This window comes from Apostichopus japonicus, chromosome 14 (genome assembly GCF_037975245.1).
Source record: "Apostichopus japonicus isolate 1M-3 chromosome 14, ASM3797524v1, whole genome shotgun sequence".
In the NCBI taxonomy this organism is placed as follows: domain Eukaryota; kingdom Metazoa; phylum Echinodermata; class Holothuroidea; order Aspidochirotida; family Stichopodidae; genus Apostichopus; species Apostichopus japonicus.
The window spans coordinates 10,859,486-10,886,650 of NC_092574.1; the positions used below are offsets into that span (position 1 = coordinate 10,859,486).

The 27,165-nt window shown below is 37.5% G+C and overlaps 2 protein-coding genes across 8 annotated transcripts in view; one reads left to right on the forward strand and one right to left on the reverse strand.

The window, feature by feature from the left end:
* The window catches only part of LOC139980366 (calcium uptake protein 3, mitochondrial-like), a 118,195-nt gene that overhangs the window by 71,086 nt on the left and 19,944 nt on the right, over positions 1–27,165 (reverse strand). The window lies entirely within an intron of this gene.
* The window catches only part of LOC139980367 (uncharacterized), a 79,558-nt gene continuing 54,705 nt past the window's right edge, over positions 2,313–27,165 (forward strand). Inside the window, exon 1 of the mRNA XM_071992000.1 lies at positions 2,313–2,658. The gene's annotated coding sequence lies outside the window, so the exon portion shown is untranslated. The remainder of the gene's footprint in view (positions 2,659–27,165) is intronic.

The window sequence follows — 27,165 nt, forward strand, 5'->3', positions numbered from 1 at the left end:
CCATTTAGCGGGCGACGGGAACCAAATGGGTTTTCTGTGAAATGTTTACATCATGGATATTGAGCCTGGCCTTTTCTTGTTTTTCTTACAGAAGCTTAATATACCGAGCCCTACCTCCCCTGAACTAGAAATATGCAGGAACCCTGGCTAAATCTGCTTCAAAGCAAGAAAGAAATAAGTCAGACCAGTCTGGAAAGGTTAATGGTAAAAATTACACTCAACGAAGCGAAGCTGAAACGTGCATAACTGCGCAGTTGCTGACACCAATTGATCGACTAATGACCATAAACGAGCCAATTGGCTGGTCACACCCTGTCGTGAAAAGTCTTTAAATGTATTCTCGAGATCATGAGGTATGTAGCATAAATAATTACAAACATTAGCGGACGGTTGGGTGCGTATATATGGCTACAATATACCCAGACATCATTAAACATTATATTTTTCCGGAAAAAAAGGCAAATGAGTCAACTCTATTGTTATGATAAACTTATCTTTGTTAAATAGGAAAAAAGTTAATCTTGTTAATACAAAGTTATTGTCTGACTACATACTATATGTCTGGTCGCCATGAACTATTTCCAGGATTTTTTTTCCAACTATCCTCTTTTCCTTCTTACTTTTCAAGAAGATTGGCTTGGCAATTAAGCGATAGTGTTTGAGATGCTGCGTATCCCATTTGTGCATGTGGGCAATGCCAAAAAGAGCTTGTACCTTTAAGGACATGAAGTATCAGCTGCAAAAATGATAGAAGAACCAAATGAAATGTACTACAACATGGCCATCTTCTTAAGATGTACTTCAGATGATCACTGTACATAAAAAAAATTACAGAAGTAATAGTGGCAATAAAGTTGTCACACTAGACTATTGTTTCTGAAGCTTTTCTAAGACTGTTATACTTTGCACCCCTTTATAGAAGCAATCAAGATAGCTCTTGCGCCCACTGTACCAGCTGTGGTGGATGAAGGCAAATTTGCACATAAATGCATTATTTAGGCTGAAAACTACCCTAGTCCTAGCTGTCCCTCACTCCAGAGGGTGCATGCACCCAAAGTTGTGAGTATAAATGACGCTTAAGATTTCAAACAAGATACTTAGTGAAAAACTGTTCATTGTTTTTCAAGTATAGTCACCATTACCTTTCATCAATTTATCAAACCATCTTTCATTCTCTTTGTCAACTGTTTATATTTCCATGACGTATATTTACAATTTTTTTCATTTTTTTTTTTTTCATTATTGTCATCTTTAATGAGGGTAGTCCTGCTCAGTGCAGAAGCACTGCTTTCCTGAGGAGCCCTCAATTCCTGAGGAGATCTCAAAAACTGAATTCCTGGAAGAATTTGTCGTCGAGCCATACCTGCAAATAGTCTGTTTAATACTTTATTACTACACCAAAATGGTAATCAAAAGAACACAAAAGGGAAAAAGAAATTGCAAAGACAATGGGGGGACAGTGGGTTCAAGCCTTACAAATTACCTATTTCCCAGAAAGACCTTTCTGGTATGATTCAATAGGACAGAAGTATATATAGCTAATTGCTCCGACTACATCATTAGTTTACCAGAAGTTAGAATGTTAAAGGGTAAAGAGCTACTTGGACCTAAATACCATCCTAAGTGGGCAGATTGTGCTAACATTTCACTCTTGTTTTCTCTCCCTCTCCCCATCTCTCTCTCTCTCTCTCTCTCTTTCTCTGTTTATTTTATTTATTAATTATTTGTTTGTTTGCCCACAATAAATGAAGAAATTGTAGTTTCCATCAATTTGTAAACCGGATATGGGTGGACCAGCAATGTTTGACTTAGGTGGGAGGGAGGGAGGGAGGGAGGGAGGGGAGGGGGGATATAAATCATATTCAACAAAGACTGATTAAATTACAGATTAGGACCCAAGCATTCCCTCTAGATTTGTCCGAGTTTATTCTAGTACTGTATAGATACAGATACAGCTCAGTCAGTATGACCATCTCCAGATGGGATGATGTATTTTTTTTGGCGGATTTGAATGTTCAGGGCAGCTGCGGTACCTGTAATGATTCACTTTAAACCTGTCATACACCTTAACAACAGGATCTTTATCAAGATCAATTGCTTCCTCTGTGTCTCCATCATTCCATAAAGCAGGATTAGTGCAGACGATCCAGACCCCAACTTGGTATTATATCTATACAGTAGCATTGAGCAAAATCAAATTAATAAAACTTGTTCAATACACCAGGACTTTTAAACGGACAACACCAATGAAAAAAAAAAAAGTACGTCCGTTCATCTGCCTGCCAGTGGATATATGTGATTCTGGGTTTGCACTTTATAAATGGTTCAATGTCACAAAACGAGAGGAGTCCAAAACCCAGGAAGGCCAAATGCAAAGGCAAGTGTGGGAACGATTACAGCACGTGCGACAATAGGAAACATTATTTAGGCAATGCCCTGACGATATACGCAGACTGGCAGGCCATATATATATATATATATATATACTGTATATACTGCTACGGCAATACACACATACGTGTGTTGGTTCATCTCACAGGGTATCCATAACGACACTGTGAATCATTTCATGAGGATTTTATTTATTGTTTTATACAATCTTTATCGTCATGGAGAGATATTATTAAGTCTATAGAAAATCATATTCCATCATCTTGGGTGAGTTACTGATTGAATTTTTTTTCTTTTTGTGGGGGGGGGGCATTTTTTCATCAGATTACATAAATTTGCATATTTACATATTTTAATATACCATGGACACCAGTGGTCAGTATAATTTATTACACAAAGAAACCTGCTGGTCATTAAAAGATACCATACCTACATGTTCTATTTGACTTGCTGCATATATACCTAAAAAACAGAATTTTTCAACTAACCATGATTTTTTATTATTATTATATTTTTTTGTGATTTTGTGATTTTCTGGATGTTTAGACAATGCCCAGACTACGTAGTACAAAGGTCTATGTTAGCATTTAAATAAAATTTCTTCCAAACTTTAATCAAGCTAAAGAAGAAAATAGGGGTCTTAAATCAGCTAAACATTTCAAGATACAATGAATAACCTTTGACCTGCAGTGACAAGATGCCAGCATCTCTGTGCATGCAGGCAAACCAAATACTATATCCATAAACATGAAAAAAGTTGTTTAGATGGATGGATGTTGTTGACCAGTGCATGTATGACACTTGAGATTCTCAACACTGTAATTCCATAAACAGACAACTACTGCTTTATATTATTTATCACTATCAAAAATGATTTCACAACCAGAAAGGAACTTGATGAACAAAGTGACCACATCTTTGGAATTATGTGACCAACCGAAAGAGACACTTAATATGCCAAATAATGACACCTTCCTCTGAAAGTCTGTAAAGTGTTAGTCCAGTAGCAGCAATGTTACAAGAGCATTCCATTTGTGGCAGTACAGTAGGGAGACTAAAAGCTTGATGTGACGAATGTGCACAATGTATACATTCCGTATCAGTACTTGGTGAGGGGTTGTAAGTTTTTGTTGCACTATATGTGGCCAAGGCTAAATATATGCGCATAAATTTATACCCATCCCTTATATCTTTGTGATTCCTATACTATTTAATGATTTTATCAACCATTTATTCTTCCCATTCTTCCCATATGTACAGATAGAATAAGAGATACTGTTTTCACATACCTTGATCTTTCCTAATATTACCAGTCAGAGTAGAATCTATTTACTTTTATTATTATTAAAGATAGCAACTAAACAGTAGTAAATTGTAATGCTAAGCAGATAATATATAGTGACCTTGACAAAGGCTGGAGATGTGGGGAGGGGGAGGAGAGGGGAAGGGGAGGGAAGAAGAGGAGAGAGAGGAAGGAGAGAAGCCAGAGGATCCCTCTTTCAGCTTCTTTAGGTAACCTCTTCCCCATACAAATGATGTATTAGGCTAGATCTAAAAGGCAGGTGTCCCATAAAAAGAAAGAAATTGGAACTGTGACTAAATATTTAATTACAACAAAGGACAAATCACTTCGCAGGTTCAAGGATCGGATAAAATGGATTTTCCCCGAACAATTGAGCATCTTCCCTTATAATTTAGATGTAAAATTACCGGAATCGCTGTACCACTCGGTCGGTGCTGCTGAAATACTTCCTCTATCGAAGTCGTCGAAACATCCACTCAGACCTGCAGATATCCGTTGCATGTGTAGGAAACGCAATCCTGGGTCTCCGGAAAGGAAGTTGAGGGTTTATAACCAAAATCAATACCTTCCTTGTTTTGTCCCTAATGCTGTGTGTTTTCTCTCTGGGTTTCATTTGGCAATTCTGATTTTGAAATATGAAAATAATGGAAATATGGATATGTCCACACTACTCCCCTATATATATAAACAGGTGGTGAGGAACAACAAGAAAAGAAGGGGAAATAAAAGGGGGGGGGAAAATATTTTTTTGAATTTTGCCACACCAAGACTTTCTGGTTTGGGCATTTACCAGCGTCAATACGTGGGAGACAGGAAAGAGAAATGGTCACCATGCACACAGAACGTATTGATTGAACAAGAGAGACAAAGATTTTGTCAAGACATTTGGGGAAGTGTGAATGAGCGGGAGGCAGTGGACCGGGGCTGGCCGGTGCGGCCATGATAAAGAGGTCAACAGGTCAATGTTGATGCTGTAGACCATTTCAGTACTCTGTTTGTCAGTGATGAACATTGCTATAAATACCACATAACCTTTTATAATCATCTTTAATAATGAAACACAGATAAGACTCCCTCCCTCTCTCCCTGATGGAGGCCTGCCCTTGATTTATCATGTTAGTCCAGTCCAGTTCGTACACTCCTCCCCCCTGAGTAAGTGCTGTAACTTTAAAGAGACCATTAATCATGTAATTGTTCTTTAACCCCGACAAAAGGGACCCCTACGGTCTCAAGCTGTGCGAGCCGTTTGAGCGATCACTCTGCTGGAACCGGCCAGCAATGAGACTGTTACAGGACTTAACAACCTCAAAAGAAATCAACGAGCAGCGGGGCATGAGAAATAAGATTACCTCCACCGCAAACATTATCAACTCCATCTCAACTTGTTACCTGAAGAAAAAGAGGAATTCCTGTCACAAAACTTTGTCTGGATCTACATTTGGGTTCAGAGACCTAGAAAGGGCTCGAACAAAAAGTATCGTGACCCGATGGTCGAAGAAAAAAAAGGCATTCTTCACTGAGTCAACAAAAATGGGCCCTTTCTTTTCAAAAATTTATTTGTGTTGTTATTATGCCCACTGTGAATGCTGCTACACAATCTAACAGAAACTGAACACAATGCACAAAACTAAAGGAGGTACAACCCCAGATATCATCTTTAGCCTATATGACAGATCTTTTTGATCAACAACTACCCCCTCACCTATCCCCTTCTCCCCCTCCAAACAACCAACCCTCCTCCCCCACCCCCTCCCCCCGCTCACAAACAGCTAAGAAAAGTCTTTTTCTGTTTGTTTGGGAGATATCCTTGTTTAAAGTTCATGTCTGGGCGCTGTTATTTTGTAAATCTGTTTTGTAAATCATAATAACACTACAGTAGGAATCTGAAACCTGTTACCTTTCTCTTTGTTTGTTTGTTTGTTAAAGTGTTTACATGTGTTTAAATGCTATGATCGATAGATCATGTTAAGAGCATTCTTATTTAAAATTTCGCGATTGAGTAAACCCATCTCGATCATGTGCAGAGAAATAACTATTGTGACAAATAAAGAAAACATGGAAACTTGAAGAGGCACAAATGATGTTATATTTAGACTTGACCAACATTAAATCTGTGCTATCAGAAGCTGTCCAAATATGACAGTCAAATCTGAACCATTGTCATAGACCAAGGACGATGGTTGTGTTTGTCTCTCCTCTTAAGCACATTAATGTTTCACTTACTGAGAAGAAAGAATTCTCTCATGTAGGTCTATGGGTTAAAACGACTAAGAATGGTACCTAACCAAGGATTATGGCTGAGTAGGCCATCAAATCTTGTCCTTGAACGAATAATTCAGCTACTTATCGTCAACTTTATACTTTTGTTTCTCAACAACTTTGCCATTTGCAAAAGGGGATACTCTTGATAGTCCATCTCCTGACCTCTTGTTTATATTACAAAGAGTTCATTTCTGGGGTGGGGGAAGGGGGGTTCCACCAGAGAACCAGGTACGTAGACTCGCTGTGTGTGGATTCTCCTATATAACTGAGTTGGGCGATAAATTCTGATTAAGCTTCTTCGATGTTCACACTCCTGATGTATATACCTATGGTTGACAGGCAGCCTAAACAGTTCACATTGTATAAAGTGAGAGAGACAACTTCTCTCTAGAATTGCTAACAGTAACCATAAAAAAACTGCTTTCAGCCAATCTGGGTTGTTTATAAATATTCAAACATGTTTAGAGATCCTTCTTTTCCGCCTCTTGCTCTCTGACATTTAAATGTAGGTTGAGAAATCGAGATTCGGCAGATCAGTGGGATTAACCATTCTGTCCCTGCATTAGCAGATTAGTAGGTTAGTACTACTAGAGCCCTAGAGATTAGTGGATTATAGAGAGGACAGGGTAATACACACATAATATTTATTTACACATCTTGATGTGGAAAGAATGGAGGCAATATGCGGGGTTGAATGGAGTGAATATGTATCGCAAGAAAAATTATTATATGGACACCTTGCCCCATATTCAGTACATTTGTTGTGTGTTAATCTCATTCAAAATCTGTTGAATTTTTTTGAAAAGCTCTTTTTGTTGTCAAGATGTACACATTTGAAGCTTTCGATAAATCTGGGAAGCTCATTAAATATGTGCAATCTATGATGTGGAATTTTGTGCCCATAAAAATGTCTTATTTTAGCCCTTAATAAGTTAACCCCTAATTACTAGCCCCCATATATCATTTGAATAAAGTGATGTTCCTCTTTTCAAAGAAGACCATAAAATATTTCAAAATATTGCCTTAGACCACAAACCTGTGTTCAGTGTCCATAAAACAAAGGTATTAAAACAACGGAATAACATGACATAAAATTAAGCAGTGATTTCCTTTACATCGTGTGCATAATAGCTAATGTTTATTCATAAACATTTACAGAATTTGATTGTTGGTCTTCCATCATTGAATCACCCAGGCCCTTGTATATTAATCACCTTTGAAAAATGCTAAATTGGAAAATTGGATAAAAATATTTCAAAGTTAGACTTTCTTTGCAACATTACTTGAAATGAAAAACCTAACTAGCCAAGCTAATGACCTATATATATCATGATGTGAAAATCATTAAAGCCAATTGTTACAAAAGTGGCTCCAAAAAACATGTACATGGCTGTAAGCTATCGTTTAAATTCACTCTTACCGTATGGGAAGTGCTACTGTAGAAACCAAAATCACAGAATCAACAAAAAATCCAAACTCTGTGTTCAACTAAATACCAGTGTATAAAAGAGAATTTACATGAACCAACATAACACTACTCTAAAAATAAACAAACCTTAATTTCCACCCGTTTACAAAATAAAAAAAAAGGAATATTATAGGACAAAATGAACTCTGTGATACTTTGTGGTTCCTTTGAACGATCCTATCCTCAAGAGCCCATGGGGGCACGGGGGCCACCACAGCGTGATTCCAATCATACTAGGTCCAGACAAAGGCATAGCATCTCTGTAAAATGTCTGACCCTCTAGTCCTACTCAGCAGGTATACACATTCACTTGGCTGAGATCTTAGCCGAGCCTACGGGTACATTTAATACTACCTTTTTTGTAATATTTTCTATTACGAATTACGATACATCTATTCTATAGATTCCTGCATGTAGATGCTACATTACTCCATACCCTGAGCTGACTGTGGACAAAATATTATAGCAATGAAATACAGCATATGTATGAGCAGTTCATGGTATGCCTAGCTTCTGTGGTTCATGAACTGCTTGAGAATCGCTTCAAATCGTATCTCGTATATTCTTTCATTATATAATTTCTTCATTGTTGATCTACAAACTCTTTCTACGAAATGTCTCCACAGACCCACCATACTCAGTATCACTACAGTAGTTGGCTGTCTTTAAATTTAACATATATGATCCAATGGAAACTGCATTTCCAGGAACAAAAGAATGCAATTTCTCGCATTTACCCTCTCAAAAGCAAGAACATTTCCACATGGATATTTGCGAGGGAAGGTGTGGATAATAAAGCACTTGGGTGACATAATCTAGAATAACCTTACTTCATAATGGAAACTGCCATTTTTTGTTTTAAATTCTGTTATACTCTGTCTTTTATGTTAGAATGGTGTCCATTATGCAGATTAACACATGGTCTGGAAAACATAAAGGTCCCGTTTGTATACATACATACACTCATTCTGTGTGGTCACAAAATCCCCCCCCCTACCCTCCGTCCACCCCATCACACCCATCCCCTCCAATCATACCCCCACCCCACCTCCCACCCCCCTTAGACTCAAATGATGGAGATAAAACCCAAGTACAATTGACCCAAGATCACATGGGGCCCATGATTTACTGATCAAGTGACCGAGTGATAAATTGGAATGACCTTGGGTTCCCCCCCCCCCCCCCTATCTAAGAAAGGAGTTAAATGGTACATTGATAAAAGATTTGTTTCCAAGTGGAATCATTCCTTGTCTACCAAACTTAGCACAAAAAGTGGAGAGCAAATCCCAATTTACATTTTACCATCAATGGTGGGAGAGAGAGAGGTGCTTGACAGAGATAATCCTGTAATTGAGGCAACCAATTCCTTTACCCATATCGACGTATATAACGACATCGAAGTTAGATTGAGGTTGGCTGAATCTGCTATATTATACCTTATATCTATCTATATACTACATCTAGTCAACTGATCCCTTCAAGAAATTACAAGTAGAGCTTATGTGACCGTACCAGACGGCTTTTAAATTTGCTTAAATGGCTACCCTGCACTGCAATCAGGATTTCTTTATCAGGTTTGAATATGATTAAATCCCAAAGCTATCAGGCATTAGGGGTCTTAACATTTTTGGCTCGATGGAGGTACATTTATATTGATATGTACAGTAGCTTCAAACTGTGTAAGACTGTAAATTAATCAACCATTTTTGACAGGTTCCTAGTAATTTTAACCAGGGCCTACAAGCCATCCCAAAGTCTGTGTAGACATCTATGCTCCACCACTAATAAAAAATTTTAGATTACTTCTTTTTTTCTTTTTTGTTGTTGTAACATTTGGATTTCCAGGTGCTTATACACAAATTGTAATTGTTGTAACTAAATGTCACAAAAAAGATAAATAAAGGTGCCATTCTACTGTTTCTCAGCAAATGAACATTGGTTGAGTATATACGTCATTGGTTCAATTGTGAAAAAAAAGAGTAGTATTTTTCTCTGTTTTATAAATGTCAATTATAAATCGTATCCAAAAGATATTGGAAGTTAATTTTTAGTACTTTACTAATTTTAACTAGTGGACATTCTTTAATATAATTTACTTTAAAATCAAAAACAGGTCAAACTGACTGGGAAATTGTGATCATAACAGAAAACTTGAAAGATGTTGTTTCTTTTATATTTGAATTGAATAATTTTGTTGTATTTCCAATAACATCAAAGTACTCAAAGAATGGCACTAAAGCATGCATGGCTATATAGCCAGACGGTTTCCACAGTTTTATTACAGTATAGCATGGAAGGCTATAGAGTATAGCATGGAAGGCTATAGAGTATAGCATGGAAGGCTATAGAGTATAGCATGGAAGGCTATAGAGTATAGCATGGAAGGCTATAGAGCACAGAGTTTCCACTGTTCTAATAAAGTATAGCATGCATGGCTATATAGCAAGACAGTTTCCACTGTTCTAATACAGTATAGCATGGAAGGCTATAGAGTATAGCATGGAAGGCTATAGAGTATAGCATGGAAGGCTATAGAGTATAGCATGGAAGGCTATAGAGTATAGCATGGAAGGCTATAGAGTATAGCATGGAAGGCTATAGAGTATAGCATGGAAGGCTATAGAGTATAGCATGGAAGGCTATAGAGCACAGATTTTCCACTGTTCTAATAAAGTATAGCATGCATGGCTATATAGCCAGATGGTTTCCACTGTAGCAATACAGTACAGTATACAATGCATGGCTATATAGCACAGAGTTTTCCACTGTACTATTGTGTTTAACTGTGTTTTTACACACGTGTATCATCTGTGTTGGGACAAGTATCACCACAGTTTGCTTGTATAATTAAGGGAGCTGTTTTTTTTGTTTTCCTTCTGTGTAAGGGCAAAAGTCAGACCAGTATATTTCTATGTATGGCCGACGACATTTACTCATCAGGATACACACGCTGAGACTTGCAAGAACACTGGTAAAATAATTTTGTAATTCCAGTCAAAAGTACAGACATTTTAACGTTATTTTCTGTTCTTGGGTGACGTGTAAAAACAAACATGGTGGTAAAAGACCACTCCTGGTTGACTTTATTTTCGGGCAACACGTTTGAATCGGTAAAATATCTATTTATAGCAACATGTTCAAGGGCGGCAGAACCGGGGGGGCACAGGGGGCACGTGCCCCCCCACTTTTCCTCAGGTTAAAAATGTGCCCTTTTTCTACATAAAAATTGAGGTGTCTCAAGTTAGCAAGAGGCCAGGGAACCAGAATGAACACTCGGGAAGGGCCGTTTCCGGCCATCTGAGGGGTTTGTAAAACCAAAAATTTTCTTGTACGCTCCGCGCCAACCAATGGTGGCGCTCCGCTCAGATAGTCGTGCATACAACTTTGCAAATCCTGGCTACGCCCCTGACTTTTAATGAATTTCTGTGGGTCAAACGCAAGTTATTTCGAATGGAAAAAATTTGTTAAGATATTAACAAGAAATAAACTCGAATTCGGAAGATTCCTACATTAGCAACTAGCATGTTTTCACCTCATTTTGTCTCACAAGAAAACTTGTTCCTTGTTTCCCAATTTGCACATTGGATATTGCAGTGCTAGTATGCATATTTTCCTTGATGGGGGGGGGGGGCAGGACGTTGATGGAGTGATGTGTATACGCAAATAAGTTAGTATAATAAGAGTTATAAAGGGCTTTGCTACAGCATGTAGTCATTTACGGAGGCTTATTAGTAGATGGGATCAAAAGGATATATACTGATGCAGGCAAAAGTTTCCTGAAGGAGGAAATCAGCAAATTATTAAATACTGGTAAGAATTTTTGTTACTTTCAAAATTGTCCTTATTTTTTACTTCGCTTTAACTAGTTGTTTCTCACGATCCATTCTGTTCTTGAGTTCAGTAAACTCAGTATAAGTTCAGTAAAGCTGTTAAATTTACATTGTTTATTCCTTCCCCCCCCCCCCCCTTCTTCTCTCATTTTCCTAATTTTTTTTCCTCCAATTCGATCCAAAATAAAAAAAGATTCAACCTTAAATTTCATTTAGAGTGCTGTAATCACTCAAGATGAAACTAAAACATTTTCGGACCTTCAGGTCTAGATGACAAAATAGTATCCACTGAAAAATCGTCAGAAAGAAGACAAAACAAATTAAACAAATAAATAAATAAAAATTAGACAAATTAGAAAAAATTTCCCTCAATTCTCGGGGCCGCACACACGGATCAAGAGACAATTAAGGGGGGCAGGCGAGAGCATTTGAAAATAGCTGGCAGTAATCGCATCAATCTGCATTCCAACACACGTTTCTTGACGTGATATTAATAGACCCATTAACGAAATTGGGAACCATTTAAAAAAAAAGAGAGAAAAAAAAAGGCATCTTGTTGAGAAAAAGACGGCTGGAGATGTCACCGGGATCAGGTCACTGTCACCGCACCTGACAACTGGTAGTGATTTGTTGAACCCATTAAGAGAGCGACTTGTGAAAACATCAATTTGTCCAGTTGTTGTGCCCTCGGGCTAGGTTTCTCCTAATACTACTTACAGTGTGTATATATACCCAGTGCTCCAAACACTGCGATAGACAGTGGTAAAGTTGTGGAGTACAGATCACTTTGCAGAGGGTAGATAGAGGAAGAAGGCATAGTAATTAAGCATTAACGATAGATGTCTCTCTCGATCGCAATGACCCTGCATGAGAAGGAAAGGTGTGTCGATACCAGCTTGTTCAGAAGACCAGACAACAGCACAACTGCCGATGGGCCTGTTTTAATATATCAGTGGTTTTTTCTTCAGCATTTTAGAACCATTTATTTCACTAGCCATGGCTACTGCAGAGTTCATAATGGATTTGGTTCTTATACTCAGAAAGCCGGTAGTGCAGAATTATTTATTATTCTCAATCTTTCAGGTGTGAGAATGTTTAGTTGAACTTTTCCACCCTCCTACCACCCCCCCCCCCACAAAAAAAAATTAAGAATTTGAAGTTTATTTTTCAGGTATACTCCATAAATCACAGGTGTGCAGTCCATCTGGACATGGGGACCATAAGACTTCACCCCAAATTTCCTGTGGCCCCACAATGTTTTCATAACGATTTTCACGGTGGCACTAGAAACCTTAACGATATGAAGCAATGTCTTTTCTCATGATCACGTAAATCACTGAAATAAAGGAATTTCACTGAATGAACAAATTAAAAAATATGCATACTTTGGAGAGGGTGGATAAAGGGTTTAACCTGTTATATAGATTATAATCAACAAAACAGAGAATGCCAATGAAGAACTTCTCTTTCATGTTGGCGATGATGGTCAGCACAAAATTTAAGTGTTGTAGAGGTCACCAGAGCTTCACTATGGGGAAGACCTGCTTTAAATTAATGATTACATGTACATTGAAACTTCCCGTTCATTTCATTTTCTTTTCTTTTTAGTTTTCATTTTCATCTTCACTTTCTTCATTCTTGTTTTCTCGCTCTCTCTCTCTCTCTTTTTTTCTACTTTTATTTATCTCTTTCTCATTTTCTCATTTTAGGGGCCTATCGTTTCTTCTGATTTTCTTGCTCTTTGTCTTAATTGCTTAGTTAATTCCCTATTGTTTTGTTTTGACTCAGAACCCTGTGTGTGTGCGTGCGTGCGGGTATGGTGGTGAGTGTGCCTCACTTACCTGTGTCCTCACAACAATTGTACTCTTGCTTTCTGTGTCTCTAGAGAGATAACTAAGTAGTCAATGCTTTGTACAGTATATATATCTTCTCATCCTGTGTTTTGTGTAGTCCTGTTATGTACACCCTGACAATTTCCTAACTTAAACAGTGTAGCATTTGGCCTAAGTTAACTCTGTTCTGTGCTCTTACTAAAATTTGTACAATTTCCAGAGCTAATAAACTAAAGTACAGTTGTAACTGTGATGAGGGTATAATACCCATGATCCATACATGTATCATGTACACTACAGGGCTAGCATGTCACAATTTTAGCCTCTTGCTAAAAGAAGCCAACTGGTACTTAAAAAAATTTACTGATTAAACTCCCACGGTTGGCATCAATTACAATACACATCAGTTATTGCACCCAGCTTGGAGAGTAGCCCAATAATATTTGCTGATAATAAGCAGTTATACAGAACTTATATGATAGGTATGGGAACCTTGCAAATTTCTTGGACTGATCGTTAACCAACTTACCATGTGTTCTAAGAGTTCTTAAAATAATCGCTACTGGCAGAAAACTACCAGTGTCCATTTTTTTCTACTGGCAAACAGGCAAACAGGCAAAAGCCATAGGAATTTAGTAAAACCAGAAAAAAAAGTAGCCCGTATTCCAAGGCTGGAAGGTAAACAGACTGTTGAAGAGATTACCTTTAGGCATGATAGTGTGAAATTATGTGCTGATGTAGTGAGGAGACATGTAAGCAAGTTAGCCAAGTAAATACAAAACAACTTGTGTAGTTTAAAGTTAAGGCTAAATTAGACAAAACAAGGTGGTAAAACAAGACCATTACACACAGACACAAGATTGTATCCATAGTTATATACTTAATAGTGACTGAATTGACAAAACGGCTCTTTCAATATCACCTTTGAAAAAGATTTGAAAGCAAACGTCCCCTGAAAGTGCTCGACGACCAGACGCAAAATAGTGCGTTCACCAAAAAAATTCCCTACAACACTGAACAGTTTTGCACTTTGCCGCAATTTGGAAGTAAATCTGTAGTAAAAGTGTCACACTGGTGCTTTGTATTGAGTTACAAACCATTCATCCACGTGCCTCTGTTTGGGATACTCCACACATGCAAACCACATGGAACGGGCGAGTTACCCCGACCGACCGACTCGGTCGCTTCTCCTCAAAGGAACCTTCAGACACCCCTGTTGGGGCTCTGGGAGTCATTATAGAGTTGTAATGTGAAATTGAACCAAAAATACAAGTCAAGAATGAAGTTACAGTTTATATTTAAATCCTCTAAGTGATCTTGGCCGATCCTGAAAGGGATATTTTTAACTCCAGTATTTTTGAAGAACATCGGTTTGTGTCAGAAACGTCTTCTTAGTCTGTTTTTTCATTGTGAGTGAAATACTGAAGTTTAATGCTTTTGGTAAGTATGGGAGAGAACGAGATGGACTGAGGGGGGCAACAGAGAGAAAATCGAAAAGGGACAGAGGAAAACCCTAGAGAGGACTGTAGCGAAGAAGCATAGGAAGGACAGACCTTTTTGAAGTTCCTAATTTATAGCAGCTTCTCGGGTATAATGATTTAGATCATTCAATTCAAAGTTTTTATTACAAAGAAATTTTCCAAAATTTTTTGCGTCTTACATGTGAATAACTTGAAAAAGTGTCAGAGCAGTGAAAGTTTAAGATCGACTCAAATTCTTTGTTTACTACTCCCTCGTTTAAGATTCCTTAGGTGAATAAACTTTCTACAAGATTGTAGTTGTACACTACAACTACAATCTTAGCTGTTGAAATGCTTGCGAAGTTGCCAAAACTTACCCACCAAACTGAAAAATGGGCTAGAAAGAAGTTTGGAATTGTGAAAACTCCTTGAAACTACTTGAAATGAAAGAATGAGACAGGGGGTAAGTAACCAGCAATGACAAGTTGCTAGGGTGTACAGTGTTATTAGGGGACCAGTTCCCTCTTAAGACACCGTAATGCAATAGTGTTAAGGTTGTGAGGAGACAGGTAAGCGAGAAACCGAGTAATTATTCCTAATCTGTTTACACAATTAATTCCTGTAAGTGTATCTGCACATTATTCTGGGAAAACTTTTAAATTGAAACCAACTTTTTTATTTAGTTTTTTAAAAAAGCTGCCATTGCATAAAACATCTACTAGCTGAAATCATATTCCTACAGTTGGCATTTCTCTTATATTGGCATTTTTAATTATAACAAAAGCAACAAGTTTCTACTGGCAGATAAAATGAACTCATGCCTTCTTTTTATCCCACTGGCAAATGGAGAATGTCATCAGCATTTAGCCATGCAGTCAATTAGCATGAATTCTGAAAGTCACTCCCCATAGTTCTTTGTAAATTGGCTTAATTGGAAATGAAAATGCAGCTAAATCAAAACTTGAAATTTACTCCATTTTGAATTATCACGAATGGAGAGGACGCCATTTTTACAGAATTTACAGACTTACGGTCTGGGGAATGTAAGCCAGTTCTTGTTTCTATGAAAGTGTGGCAATTAGGACAGAAGAGTAACAAAGCCTGAAAAATATTTACCTCAGAAATTATTTATCAAATATTTATTAGGGATATGGTTGGCAGGAGGGGAGAGAGGGGGAGAGGAGAGAGGGAAGAGGGAAGGGCATGGGTCAATATGCCTCGACTACAAATATTGGAGCGAAGGCGTCTGTATGATGAGCCTGGTAATTTGAATAACGAAAACTTTTGGTTGTGTATATAATTTAAGATTTGCACCGTGGAAGGCAAATGTTTGGCCAGAAATGACAGTCGTCCATATCAAACAGAAGGAATTTCGGGAATGGCATTAGTAGAAGTGTTCCTTTTGTACACAACTTGTTGAGTATTTCAATTAGTAGCTCAAGTCTAAATGAGCTCCCAGTCCTTGCCAAGTGGTTTCATAAGTGCCCTTCTTCTGCTGCCCAGACACCATTCGTTTCTTCTTCTTCTTTTTTTTTAAGTCTGTTCGTTAAGTAAGCCAAACACAACAGCTCTCTCTATCTATCTCTCTGTTTATGACCACTGATAAAGGGTCCAGATGTGAAGGTGTAGAAATACTGTGCAAAATGCAACACCAGGCAACAGCTAAAAAGAACAGGAAAAAAAGGTGGGATATAGCCACTGGACAGGAGGCAGAGACTAGATAGAACAGTAGCTCGGCCAATCTCTGCCCCTGGCAATGAAGTGAGGAGGGTTTTAAGCAGGTGCAAAGATTCCCTGTTAATAGCTAATCCCTGTGTCCCTCTCCTTTCACTTTTGGGTCTTTCCATTCATGCCTTTTATTCCAAGAGGTGTTAAATCACTCCACAACATGCTGCAGGTGGCATGACAGAGCTCTTCAAGGAGGGGGTCCGTTACAAGGGGGGCCGAGGCATAAAGGGAACAATAGGGCTCAACGTGTTTTATTTTCGGTGGTGAACAAACTTTCAATTTGCGACTGCATGCTCCAGGAGATCCGTTGGTAAGAGCAAAAAAGGAAAGAAAAATATGTGGAGAAACTTTTTTGAAGAAAAGGACATCTAAAAGATAGGCCAGCTTTAGCATCCCCCCTTGAGGGTGTTTATTTCTGGTTTGGCTAAGAGATTATCACCTATGAGAGGGGTGTTTACAGGCTAGTCCCTGGCTCTAACGCCTTTCCACCTTGGCAGCATATAATGACCAAGGCCTAAATGGGAAAGGGTGTAGTACATCTTGTTTACTTGTTAAGGTTTTTCTAGCCTCTTTTTTTTTTTTTCTTTTTTTTTCCCAGGGTCTAACAAACCACTGACATTATGACTCATTCGATTGACAAACCATGCAAATGGAAGGTGACACACAAACTTCTTAACCAAATTAGGCTTTTAAGTCCATTATGTTTACATGTAGTCCTCATTATCAAGGAGGAGGGTGGGTCCCTGGGAATTTTAGTTTTCCTGAAAGTTGTAAAATCAGACAAGATAACTAAAAGGAGAGCAGAGACTGTTGAACCAGTCTCCTGGTTCTGTGCTCGGATATATATCGAACTGAACGGTTCTTGAAAACCTTTTAATGTTTTGCCTGATCTCATGTTCTCGTGCAACAGAGCACTCAAAATTGATAATACAGCATAAATGTTGAAGCATACAACGGATATGGAATGATGATAATGTGAACAGGTCTTTTGAATTGTTGATTACTTTTTTCATCACCTCTTAAATTGGAATTAAAATACTTTTTACACTTTATAAATTTCAAAACTTCTAAAAATTATCCCCCCAATAAAACTTTCAACTCATAGTCTCCTCCTGAGCCCAGTTCCAGCATAATCCAATCTACTGCCCTCTCTGTCTTTCATAGTTCTGCAAATGAAACCTGAAATTATAAATATCTACATTTAGCTTAGTCTCTTTTTAAATATATTGACAAATTTAAATGCTATACTGTATATATACGACAAAGCTATAAACCTGCTCACTTTGAACACAACTTATGAACCGTTTAACTTTTCTAATTTTTATTTAAAATATGAGGAGAATAACTGGTATTATCTAATGCAAAAGAGCATACATCTGCCGGTAAATAATGCATCAGTAGAAGTAAGAAGGCAAGGTTGGTGTGTCCATCTCAGCAGAACCTTCTAAAGAGATAACTACACTGAACACATAGGAAAGAATCTTACAGCTAGGTTTGTCTCAAAAGATCCTAGAACTGTTTAAATTTTTCAGTTTAGTTCATTTAAAACCAGCTGAATGTGTTGCTTTTAATGGTCCCCAGTTTTCCAGTGACTTTGCAAAACCCACTTGTGAGGTAATTCTCAAATTCAGATTGCTAATTTTGACCAAACTGACAGGTCTTGATATGTTTATTACCTTGAAAACTGGATATTAATATAGCAAGTAATCAAGTTTTTCCAATATTCTATGAAAGTATGATAAACCAAAAAGAATAGTAACAGAATTTTGTTTTAATGTTATTTCAATTCGCATTTAAGCGGTTTATTACATTATGTTAAGCTCACTGGGTAGTACATTGTTTATATGGGATTTTTTTATAAAAATTCTCACAAAAAGCAGAAGTTTTAGCAATCTCCCACTCCCTCTCGTCTGCACCCCCTCTCACGACCCCCTCAAACCCCACCCCTAGGACATTCATTTGCCAAGACATTGCCAGGTTCAACTCAAGGCATTTCTTTCAAATCACTCGTACACAGAGTAAGGATGGAGAATTAACCCTTTAAAGCTGTATTTTGCATTGAAATTGCATTCAAAAATTTGCATCATGAGGAATAACACTTTCATTCAACTCAAGCGAAGATTGCACGAGGAAAACTTAATTTACCATTTATACTCTCAATTTATTGTTTTATTGGATGTAAAACTATTTCAATGTTACCCACTTAGCACACCCAACTGGTTGGTTACAAGCAAATATCACCTTCTGTTTTCATTCAATGGTATTCAAATAATTTAATTTTAATAATACATGGCTTCGTTTAAGAATGATCTTGTAAAGGTTCAACCCAAATAAGATCTTCAAAGAGCAAATATACTAAGATATCATTGAGCATTATAAAAAACAGGGAAGATTAAAATCCCATTACACATCTTGAAATAACTTTGTCATATCTGACCAGCGAGAAACTATCATGATAATTAACGGTATTTGACCTCGTCAGGTTTTCTCATTAAACTGGACACGTATGCACTGTATTTAGCTTCTTCTCTGAATAATGGTCAATTTCAAATGTCAAATTTCTTTTTTTTAAAACAGGGAGCCCCAAAAAAATAGCAAATAATTACGTAGAAAACCACAACTATTGAGAAATCAGCATGAATCATCGTAACTATTTTAAAAAGAAAGTTCGCCTAAACGGGAAACGGTGGATTAAAATTGACTGCGTAATTGGAGTTTTATGAGGGGCGGTAGCTAAAAATACGACCAGTGTCCAGATTTCCTCGAAAGGGAACCCTTTCCCCGGTCTAAATCTGAAGAACGGGTCAGAGTTACATGCTGGTCGTCGGGTAAGCATTCCTTAAGATTACTGGCAGGAGCAGAAATAGTCAGAACACTGGAAAGGGAGAGAATAAACAATAAATGGACAAAACCATAGTGGCACTAGAAACTCAGTTGGAATTCAAATTATCCAGCAGTTTTGCCAGTTGTGGCCACGTCTCGAATGTCATCAAAACAAAAGCTAAAAATTTTACAATCTTTTCAACGGAAGAAGAAAAAGGGAAAAAATGGAATTAGGGGAACATGACGTAACAGGTGGTAGTAAAAGATACAGGGGGATCTAAATAAATGAAAAAAAAAACTTCCATGACAGTTGTTTATATGTTAAAGACAGCCCTGACATATGAAAGTACTACTGTGAAGTACCATATAGACCTGTTAGAATACATACTAACACTGGGTAGGCTTGGGTAGGCCACCTGTTAGAATACATACTAACACTGGGTAGGCCTATGTGTTGATCCCTTCTGTGCATGTGTCTGTGTGTTTACCTGTATGTCAGTATGTCAAAGCTAACAGCTAGTTTGGGTTGCATTTTATCTCAAAATTAAAGCTGAATAGCTTATATATGTTAGTATAGCCTACATTAGCCTACATTAGCCATAGAAGGGACAGTTAAATGTCATCTCCTTCACAAATTATAAACCAATGAGATATTTTATGCCCAGGGTAAACTATATTACCTTAAATAATTATTTAAAGTGACAACGGCATTTAAGATTAATTCTGTCAAGTAAGATTGTTTCTCATAAATATGATATTAAATTCTAAACTCTCACCCAGGGCTACCTCACCTTGTTGCACCCTTCTGCACAGTTCATCTTCCGTATAGTCTCTACATCTCCTATTGCCTCTCCATCTCTGGAGACAGTTCAGTCTATATACTTTCTATTTCTCTATTCATTGTTCATTTAGTTGTCTGTCCATCTGTCTAATTTAAATGTGTCCTTAATCTGTTCTTCGTTTCGGTTTGCGTTTCGAGAGACATCTGATCCCAACCGCCCCCCCCCCCCGCTCTCATTTTCCTTCGGCTTGTTTTCAGTACCCTAGATCTATTTAGCAGTTTGTTTATACACTCTCTCTGATCTCTCTGATCTCTTTGATATATTAAATTCTAAATAAAAAATGGCCGGCCTCCACAAACACAATTGAACAAATCTTTTCCAAACGACCCTTCTTACATTCAATCATGAGATGCAATGGAGTGGAAATTTTACACAGATTTGGGCAAAAGAGCTACGATAACAAGTTTCATGGGGGCTTTTTTTCACTAATTATACCGGTCACAGTCGGTCGTGTCCTCAAAGTTAAGGACAACAGAAGAAGGATCTGAATGACTAACAAATTATTCCCTCATTTCTCAAGGTAAGGTATTCCGGAAAAAAATTGCTTGGAACAATTGCAGGTATTTTGAGAATTTACTCTGTAAAAGTCGGTTGCAAAGATTCTGTTGTCTAACTCTCCATTTACCAATGTCCCTCTTTACTCAAAAAGAAAAAGGGAGTGGGGGGGGGAGATAGAAAATAACAATCAACAATATTTTGTAAAGTTTCTTTTTCAAGGAGACAAACGATTCATTGAGACTTTGATTAAATCAGTACAGATTACACTTTGTGTAACCTCATCTGAGCGGAACAAAAGAAAGCCACTAACAAGGACATGGCGACTCGATATTTAACACCATTTTGCACTTTTACTATTGGCGGTGGTGTTTTGACACAGCTCAGATCTTTGTTTGAAAACGATGTTTCTGTAACCCGGACTTGAGTGAATCAGTTACACTCCGTGGTTACGTACGTGTACCGGGTTAGAGTACATTATAAGCTGGAACATTTGAACTGTATGTGATATATTTCAGGAATGTTCTACTACTCATGCAGGCAATGAGGGTTATAATATAAGTTACAATCAAACAGGAATATATTTCAATGGGACGACTGAGGTTCAAAAAGTGACATCTTTTATAAGGTAAGTTACAAACAAACAACAAACAAAATATTTTGATTGGTGGCATTCATTGAATTACAGCCATGACCTAATTCTCATGTTTAGAATCCAGCTCTGTGTTAAAAGCAATGTACAGTAAACGTTCAAAATTGAAAACATAGCAGGGTCACAGCACTGGCAAAACTATGTAACTCAGCATGTATATTAACTAGTGTATGTGGGCTGCTGTCATACAAATAAGGTATTTATAGAGCGACATTGTTGCTTGTATATAATTAATATTAGACAGGCATTGATAATGATTGCCACTGCATGTTGTTCCACCTAGTGTAATAGAAACACATGTACTGGATACATACCAACTACAACACAGTTTAGCTATTTTCAGTACTAATTAATATCACAAATTGTTACTGTACATTCCATCAGTTGGCCTAAAATATGGCAATCCTTTGATGAAACTTGCTTCCTGATCGAAAGAAAAATATTTCCTCAAAAAATTATTCCTTGCTTATGAATTGCCTCCACATTGTTGCAATGCTGAAAATTGCTGAAAGCTTTTGTTCTGAATGCATTCCCACCCCAACCCCAACCCCGGGCACCCCCCCACCCTACTCTCCTGCCTCCCATTAAAGCTTTTGTTTTGAATACATTCCCACCCCAACCCCGGGCCCACCCCACCACACCCCTACTCTCCCGCCTCCCATTAGGTTAATTCTCACTTAACTTACAAAATAATTCACAGATAATGAAAATAAAACAGTGAAAAATCTCTTTGAAGCTGGTAATAAAATGAATTTTATAAGTTAAAGGATGAGCGGCCATTATTTGATTTTCTAGCATTTTTCCGGGTAACACTGATCGGTGCAATGCAATGCTAGAGTACATTGCTTGTATATTCAATTGGATTGTTACCAAATATGACACTTATATTTATATTATGTCTGGTCCCATTTTTTTTTAAATTTAGTCAAATTTAAGATTCCATCCCCCCCCCCCAAAAAAAGCAACATCTACTATGCATGTACTTATACATACCATATATCACATAGATCTAATAGCCTTATGAGGATATCCAGAGAACTGAGACAACTGCCATATACTTCCCATCTCCTACAAATGATTTGACCTTTGACCCCAAACCTGTAAACATTTAGATCATCTTCCCCAGCAAATTTAAGTGAGTTGAAACACCTGTCCCATTTAAAACCAATCGCCTAACCTTGACAGAGGGGTGGGGGAAGAGGTGAATATAACTGACAACTCCACAATTTTGGACAATCCATCACATTAGTATGGAAATGTTTAGGTGACGCCAAAATCTTCCAGAAAACTAAAATTCCTTCATAGCCATTTTTGCCACCCACCCTTGACCAAATTCAATTTGGTAACTTGAGCAAAGTTTTCATCTAAGATGTGCATAGGTATAAACTGTTCTTCTTTTGTACATTTTGCAAAATATTAAATTTACCAGTAGTATGTACATATATACTGTAATCTTTAATCAATTGATGACAATATCCCCCCCCCCTCTCCTTCGCCTCCCCTTTGGCCCTATTATTCTTTTGTGATAATTAAAAGTAGACTAGGTCAGTTACTTTTGCTATAAATGTGTGACTCAGGCAGGTCTTGCAAATGTTGCAAATGTACAGGCTTTCTCATCGTTTTTTAAGCATAAAACCTTGAACTGTTCAAGATAATATATGTATATGTTTGCTTCTGACTTCCATTTGCTACAGTACATTCAGCATACAGTGAAACACTCTGAATTCTTCATTTTATGACCACATTATAGTTTTTAATTTTATTAGTATTCCCTTGTTCGACTGTTACAGATCATTTGGGGCGTTATGTTCGTTTGGCATGTTAAATGAGGCATGTTTCCCCTTGATCCTACCTCAGCTATGTATTAAGACAGAGGTGAACTCAATTGATCTCGATATAAGAACAAGATTCACACCGAATGCTTCGATATGTGTGGACAAAATCTCAGGCTGTTCCCTATCATCAAAAAACAACTATACCTTGGCTATATTGTACTCTTTGCTTTGATTTGGGGTGAGGGGAGAGAGACGGAAGGGGGATGGGGAGGGGGAGGGGGAAGAGTTCATTTACAACTGTTCTCATCCATTAAAGATCATTTAAGATCCTCTTGTCAAAGTATGACTGATGTTTGAAATGTCATGTAGAAGGACAAATAAAGAAGGATTATAATTTGAGTACAAGAAAGTGTTTACCACCAGAGCAGCGACAAATTCCAAGATATTACACCTTTTAAGATATGCTAAATGTCTGGAATTTCTCCTCCAAGGCTAATTCAATAATCTATGATGTTATTCCTCAAGTCGAGATAATTATTGTTTCCAGCTCAGTTTCATGTTAATCCATTAATCTACTATGTAAAATCTAAGGATAAAACAATCAAACGACAAAAGCAACACACTTTAGGCTCATGTAAATAACAGAGCACGGTCCATGAATGACACACGTCCAACATTATTATTTTTAGTAGATAATTCTGGTATAGAAATTGGTATTTAAATACCAAATCAACTCAAATATCTTTTAATACACATACTTAGTTTATGTTTCCTTTTTTTTTTCTTCATCCCTTCCCTGTTATATCAGTTGATACATCTCATGTCATTATTATCTATTGTTTGTTTTTTTTGTATACTTTTTACCCAAGCAAACCTTTTGTCTATTAAATTAAGACATGCAGCCTGGTGAATCAGTAATTATCTTTCAATAACGGCTACTTAAACTAGATGACCTCCACGCATGCTGAAGTTAAGTCTCCGTTAATTTAAAGTCAGTCTATGGCAGTCTAGGACATAGATACCTTTTCTCTCTCTCCCTCTCTCTGTCTATCTGTCTGTCTGTCTGTCTATCTATCTATCTCACTTGCATGGACTGGAATATTCTGACTGGAATTTCCTTTAAAAACAGCTCAAAGACAATAGCCTTTTTCAGAATAAACAAGCAGTGATCAAAGGAGGCCTCATAACAGTGTCAGTCACATGGTGGACCATTGTTGTTTCCAGCTATCAAGGCACTTTTAAAATATTGTAAAAAGGTCAAGGCATAAATCTGGAATGGTTGACAATTCTATACGGTACAAATCACTTAATGTGGCTGTAAAGGCTCAAGTAATCATGTGGTGCCAGTAAAGGCTATATTGTCCATGTGATTGCAAGCAACTTGTTTATATGCGGTGGGAAGCTGGTGAAAAACCAACAGGCCCAGAAGATACTCAGTGACAGTTAAACTAAAAGAAGGTACAGCTGGACTTACATGTACAGTTTGGTCATTATAACAAAAGGTTATACAACTACATGTGGACAGTGACTGCAACACCAACTGTGATATATATACAGTACAGTATATATATATATATACACATAGTACAGTACTACGCACAGGAAGGTAAGTCACTCAAACACAATTTGGTGATTTCTGTTAAGTTGTCAAATATTAAAGCTGTATTTTACATTAAAATAATGCGCTAGTCTGGTTGTAATGATGATAATAATGATAATAATAATAATAATAATTGTACAGTATATATATGGCCATTTGGAGGTCATAAGTAATGTGCACATAATATGCTAGAAAGTCTAAGAGACTTCAAGAAACATTTTCGTGCCACTCTCAGAGCAATTTCTTCTCACTGAGGCATTTGAATGTCTCTCTGAAGTAACGCTTCTCAGTGAATGAAATAATTAAGAGAGTCAGATCCTCGGGGAAGGAAGTACTTTGAAAATGCTTGTTAGCAAATTTTTAGCGAGCTTAAACTTTGATGACCTTTTCAGAAAGACCACGTAACTGAAAAAGTAACCTGTTACTTATTTAGTCTTCCACCAAAATTTACATCGCGAACCAAGAATTGAGGATATCTATAAAGATTTGCAACAAAAAGAGTAAATTTATAGGATAAAATTTTTTAATGTATTGAGTTAAAAATACGTTCATTAGTTTTTTCTGTAGTTGGGGAGATTTAAATCAATTGTTTGTCACCCAAATAAACCTGTCAGAATATAAGAGTCATTCCAGTGTATAAACTTGGTCAGAGTGAAAACAAACTTACAATACCCATCTTAAACTGCAATCTGATCAAATGGCTTCGCTCGCTTTCTATTTAGTGAGAGAGGTTTTTGGAAAAGTACAACATTTATAAATTTATTGCTAAAAGTAAGTGAACACTGTACTGTACATTAATTAGAATAAAATGTTCTGGTACTCAGCCTTCATTTTGCAATATAAATGTGTTTTTCAAAAACTAAATTGTGATTAATAACTATATAAGAGATTCATGAGGCTTTCCTAGCTGAGAGGGCCGTCCCAGAGCTCCCAACCGTTTCAATGTTTGACGTGTGAAGAACCCTTCATCCCTTTGACAACTTTCAAGGTCTGCTGAAGTTTTTCTGATGAATTTAGAGTAGAAAGGTTTTAAAAGGGAATTTGTCCAAATTAATCATGACGAATTCTCGAACACAATCATGCATGTCAGGCCTGTTAAAGAGAAAGGATCTCAGGGCGGCAGGCTGTAAAGACAGCATGTACGTGGTACAACTTGGGATGGCTTTAGTAATGGGAGGAGGATTTGAAGCTTGGCGGATTAGAGGGGCGATTCTGAATAGATGTTTAGACGATGAATATTACGGAAGACTTAACGTAAAGTTAGGAGTGGAATTCTATAGCCCCGATTCGGTCTGACACAAGTCAGACATTCACTGTGTAGCAGGCTATGACCAGGGCCCTGGTGATCACCACACATGACGATGTTCTTGGGAGGAGGGGTGGTCATTGGTCAAGGAGATTAACTTCCCTCTCAGGTCTTCAAACTGTCTGTAAAAATTGTAACTAAATCTGGATAAACCTCTGGCCGATTGAAAGTCTGAGGACACAAGGGGGGAGCAGCCGATTCTTACCCAGGCTGAATGATTCGGTATTGTGTTTAAGTTAGGGATATGTCTCTAAGGCACAAAATTAAGGTTTGAATGTTTTGTAGACCGTTCAAAGCGTGAAGGATGACATTATGCTCAACATTTAAATGTTTGGTAAGTTTGTACAGACTGGACTGGTCATTAAAGAAGACTGGAATCAATTTCAGGTTGTACTATTCCTTCCCAATAATTATTAATTTCTTAGAAGTGACCCTTTCAACACCAAGATGCATCACTAAAAGTGGCTGGACTACTTAGTCTATTACACACAGACCATATTAGAGTAGTTCTTCAGATACAACAATAATGGGGAATATATAGGTCTTTTATGGACTCAAAATGACATGTTTACAATACATCACAATTTCGTCGATGTTGAATGTCATTTGAAGGAGCTCAGTTGCTTGATATGAAGTTAACAGAAAACCGATATTTTTTACATGTCTTTGCGTTCCACGTTATTCGCGAGAAGATTCACTCTGTCTGAAAAATCGTAATTGTTGAAAATCAGCTCTGCAATATCCTCCAACTAGAGCGCACTCGACTGCCAGAGGTTTTATTCTTTCGCCGTTGCCTTCAAGAAATATTCCTTATTTGGATTACTCATGTTAGCAGACAGACTGCTACCACTCGTCCTCCCCTTCACGTAACGATCGAGTCGAGTTTTGCCCAAATTTTACGAGCTAGACCAAATCACATCCCTCATCTCTGAATGGACCTCCAATTTGGTACCAACAAGGTCTTAAACTGTGTTTTATCTTGTTCTAATAGGCCACTCAAAGTGGAATACTAGCAACAACAAGCTCGTTCGTGTCACCGGGGGCCGCGACATGGCCGATAAGGTTATCAATAATGTGAGACAATTTACGGCTGCAGAATTGCTCTGCTCTTTGTGACCGTACTTGAAATATATATGCTACGATAATCCATGATGGGCTTTACGTATAAAAGTCTGACCTCGCCCCCAGGCACTCTGAAATGTCACTAACTTATCGATGTGAACCATGCAGCCACTCGATGCAATGTAGCTATATCTGGACATTCCATACAATAAAACACTTAACAGCCGAAATGAAAGGAGTGTAATAGTCCTGGAGTGATCAGACTTATTATAACTCATACTGTACACGAACATACATACTTTAAAGTAGAATTATCTAAAAAATAAAATATATCAT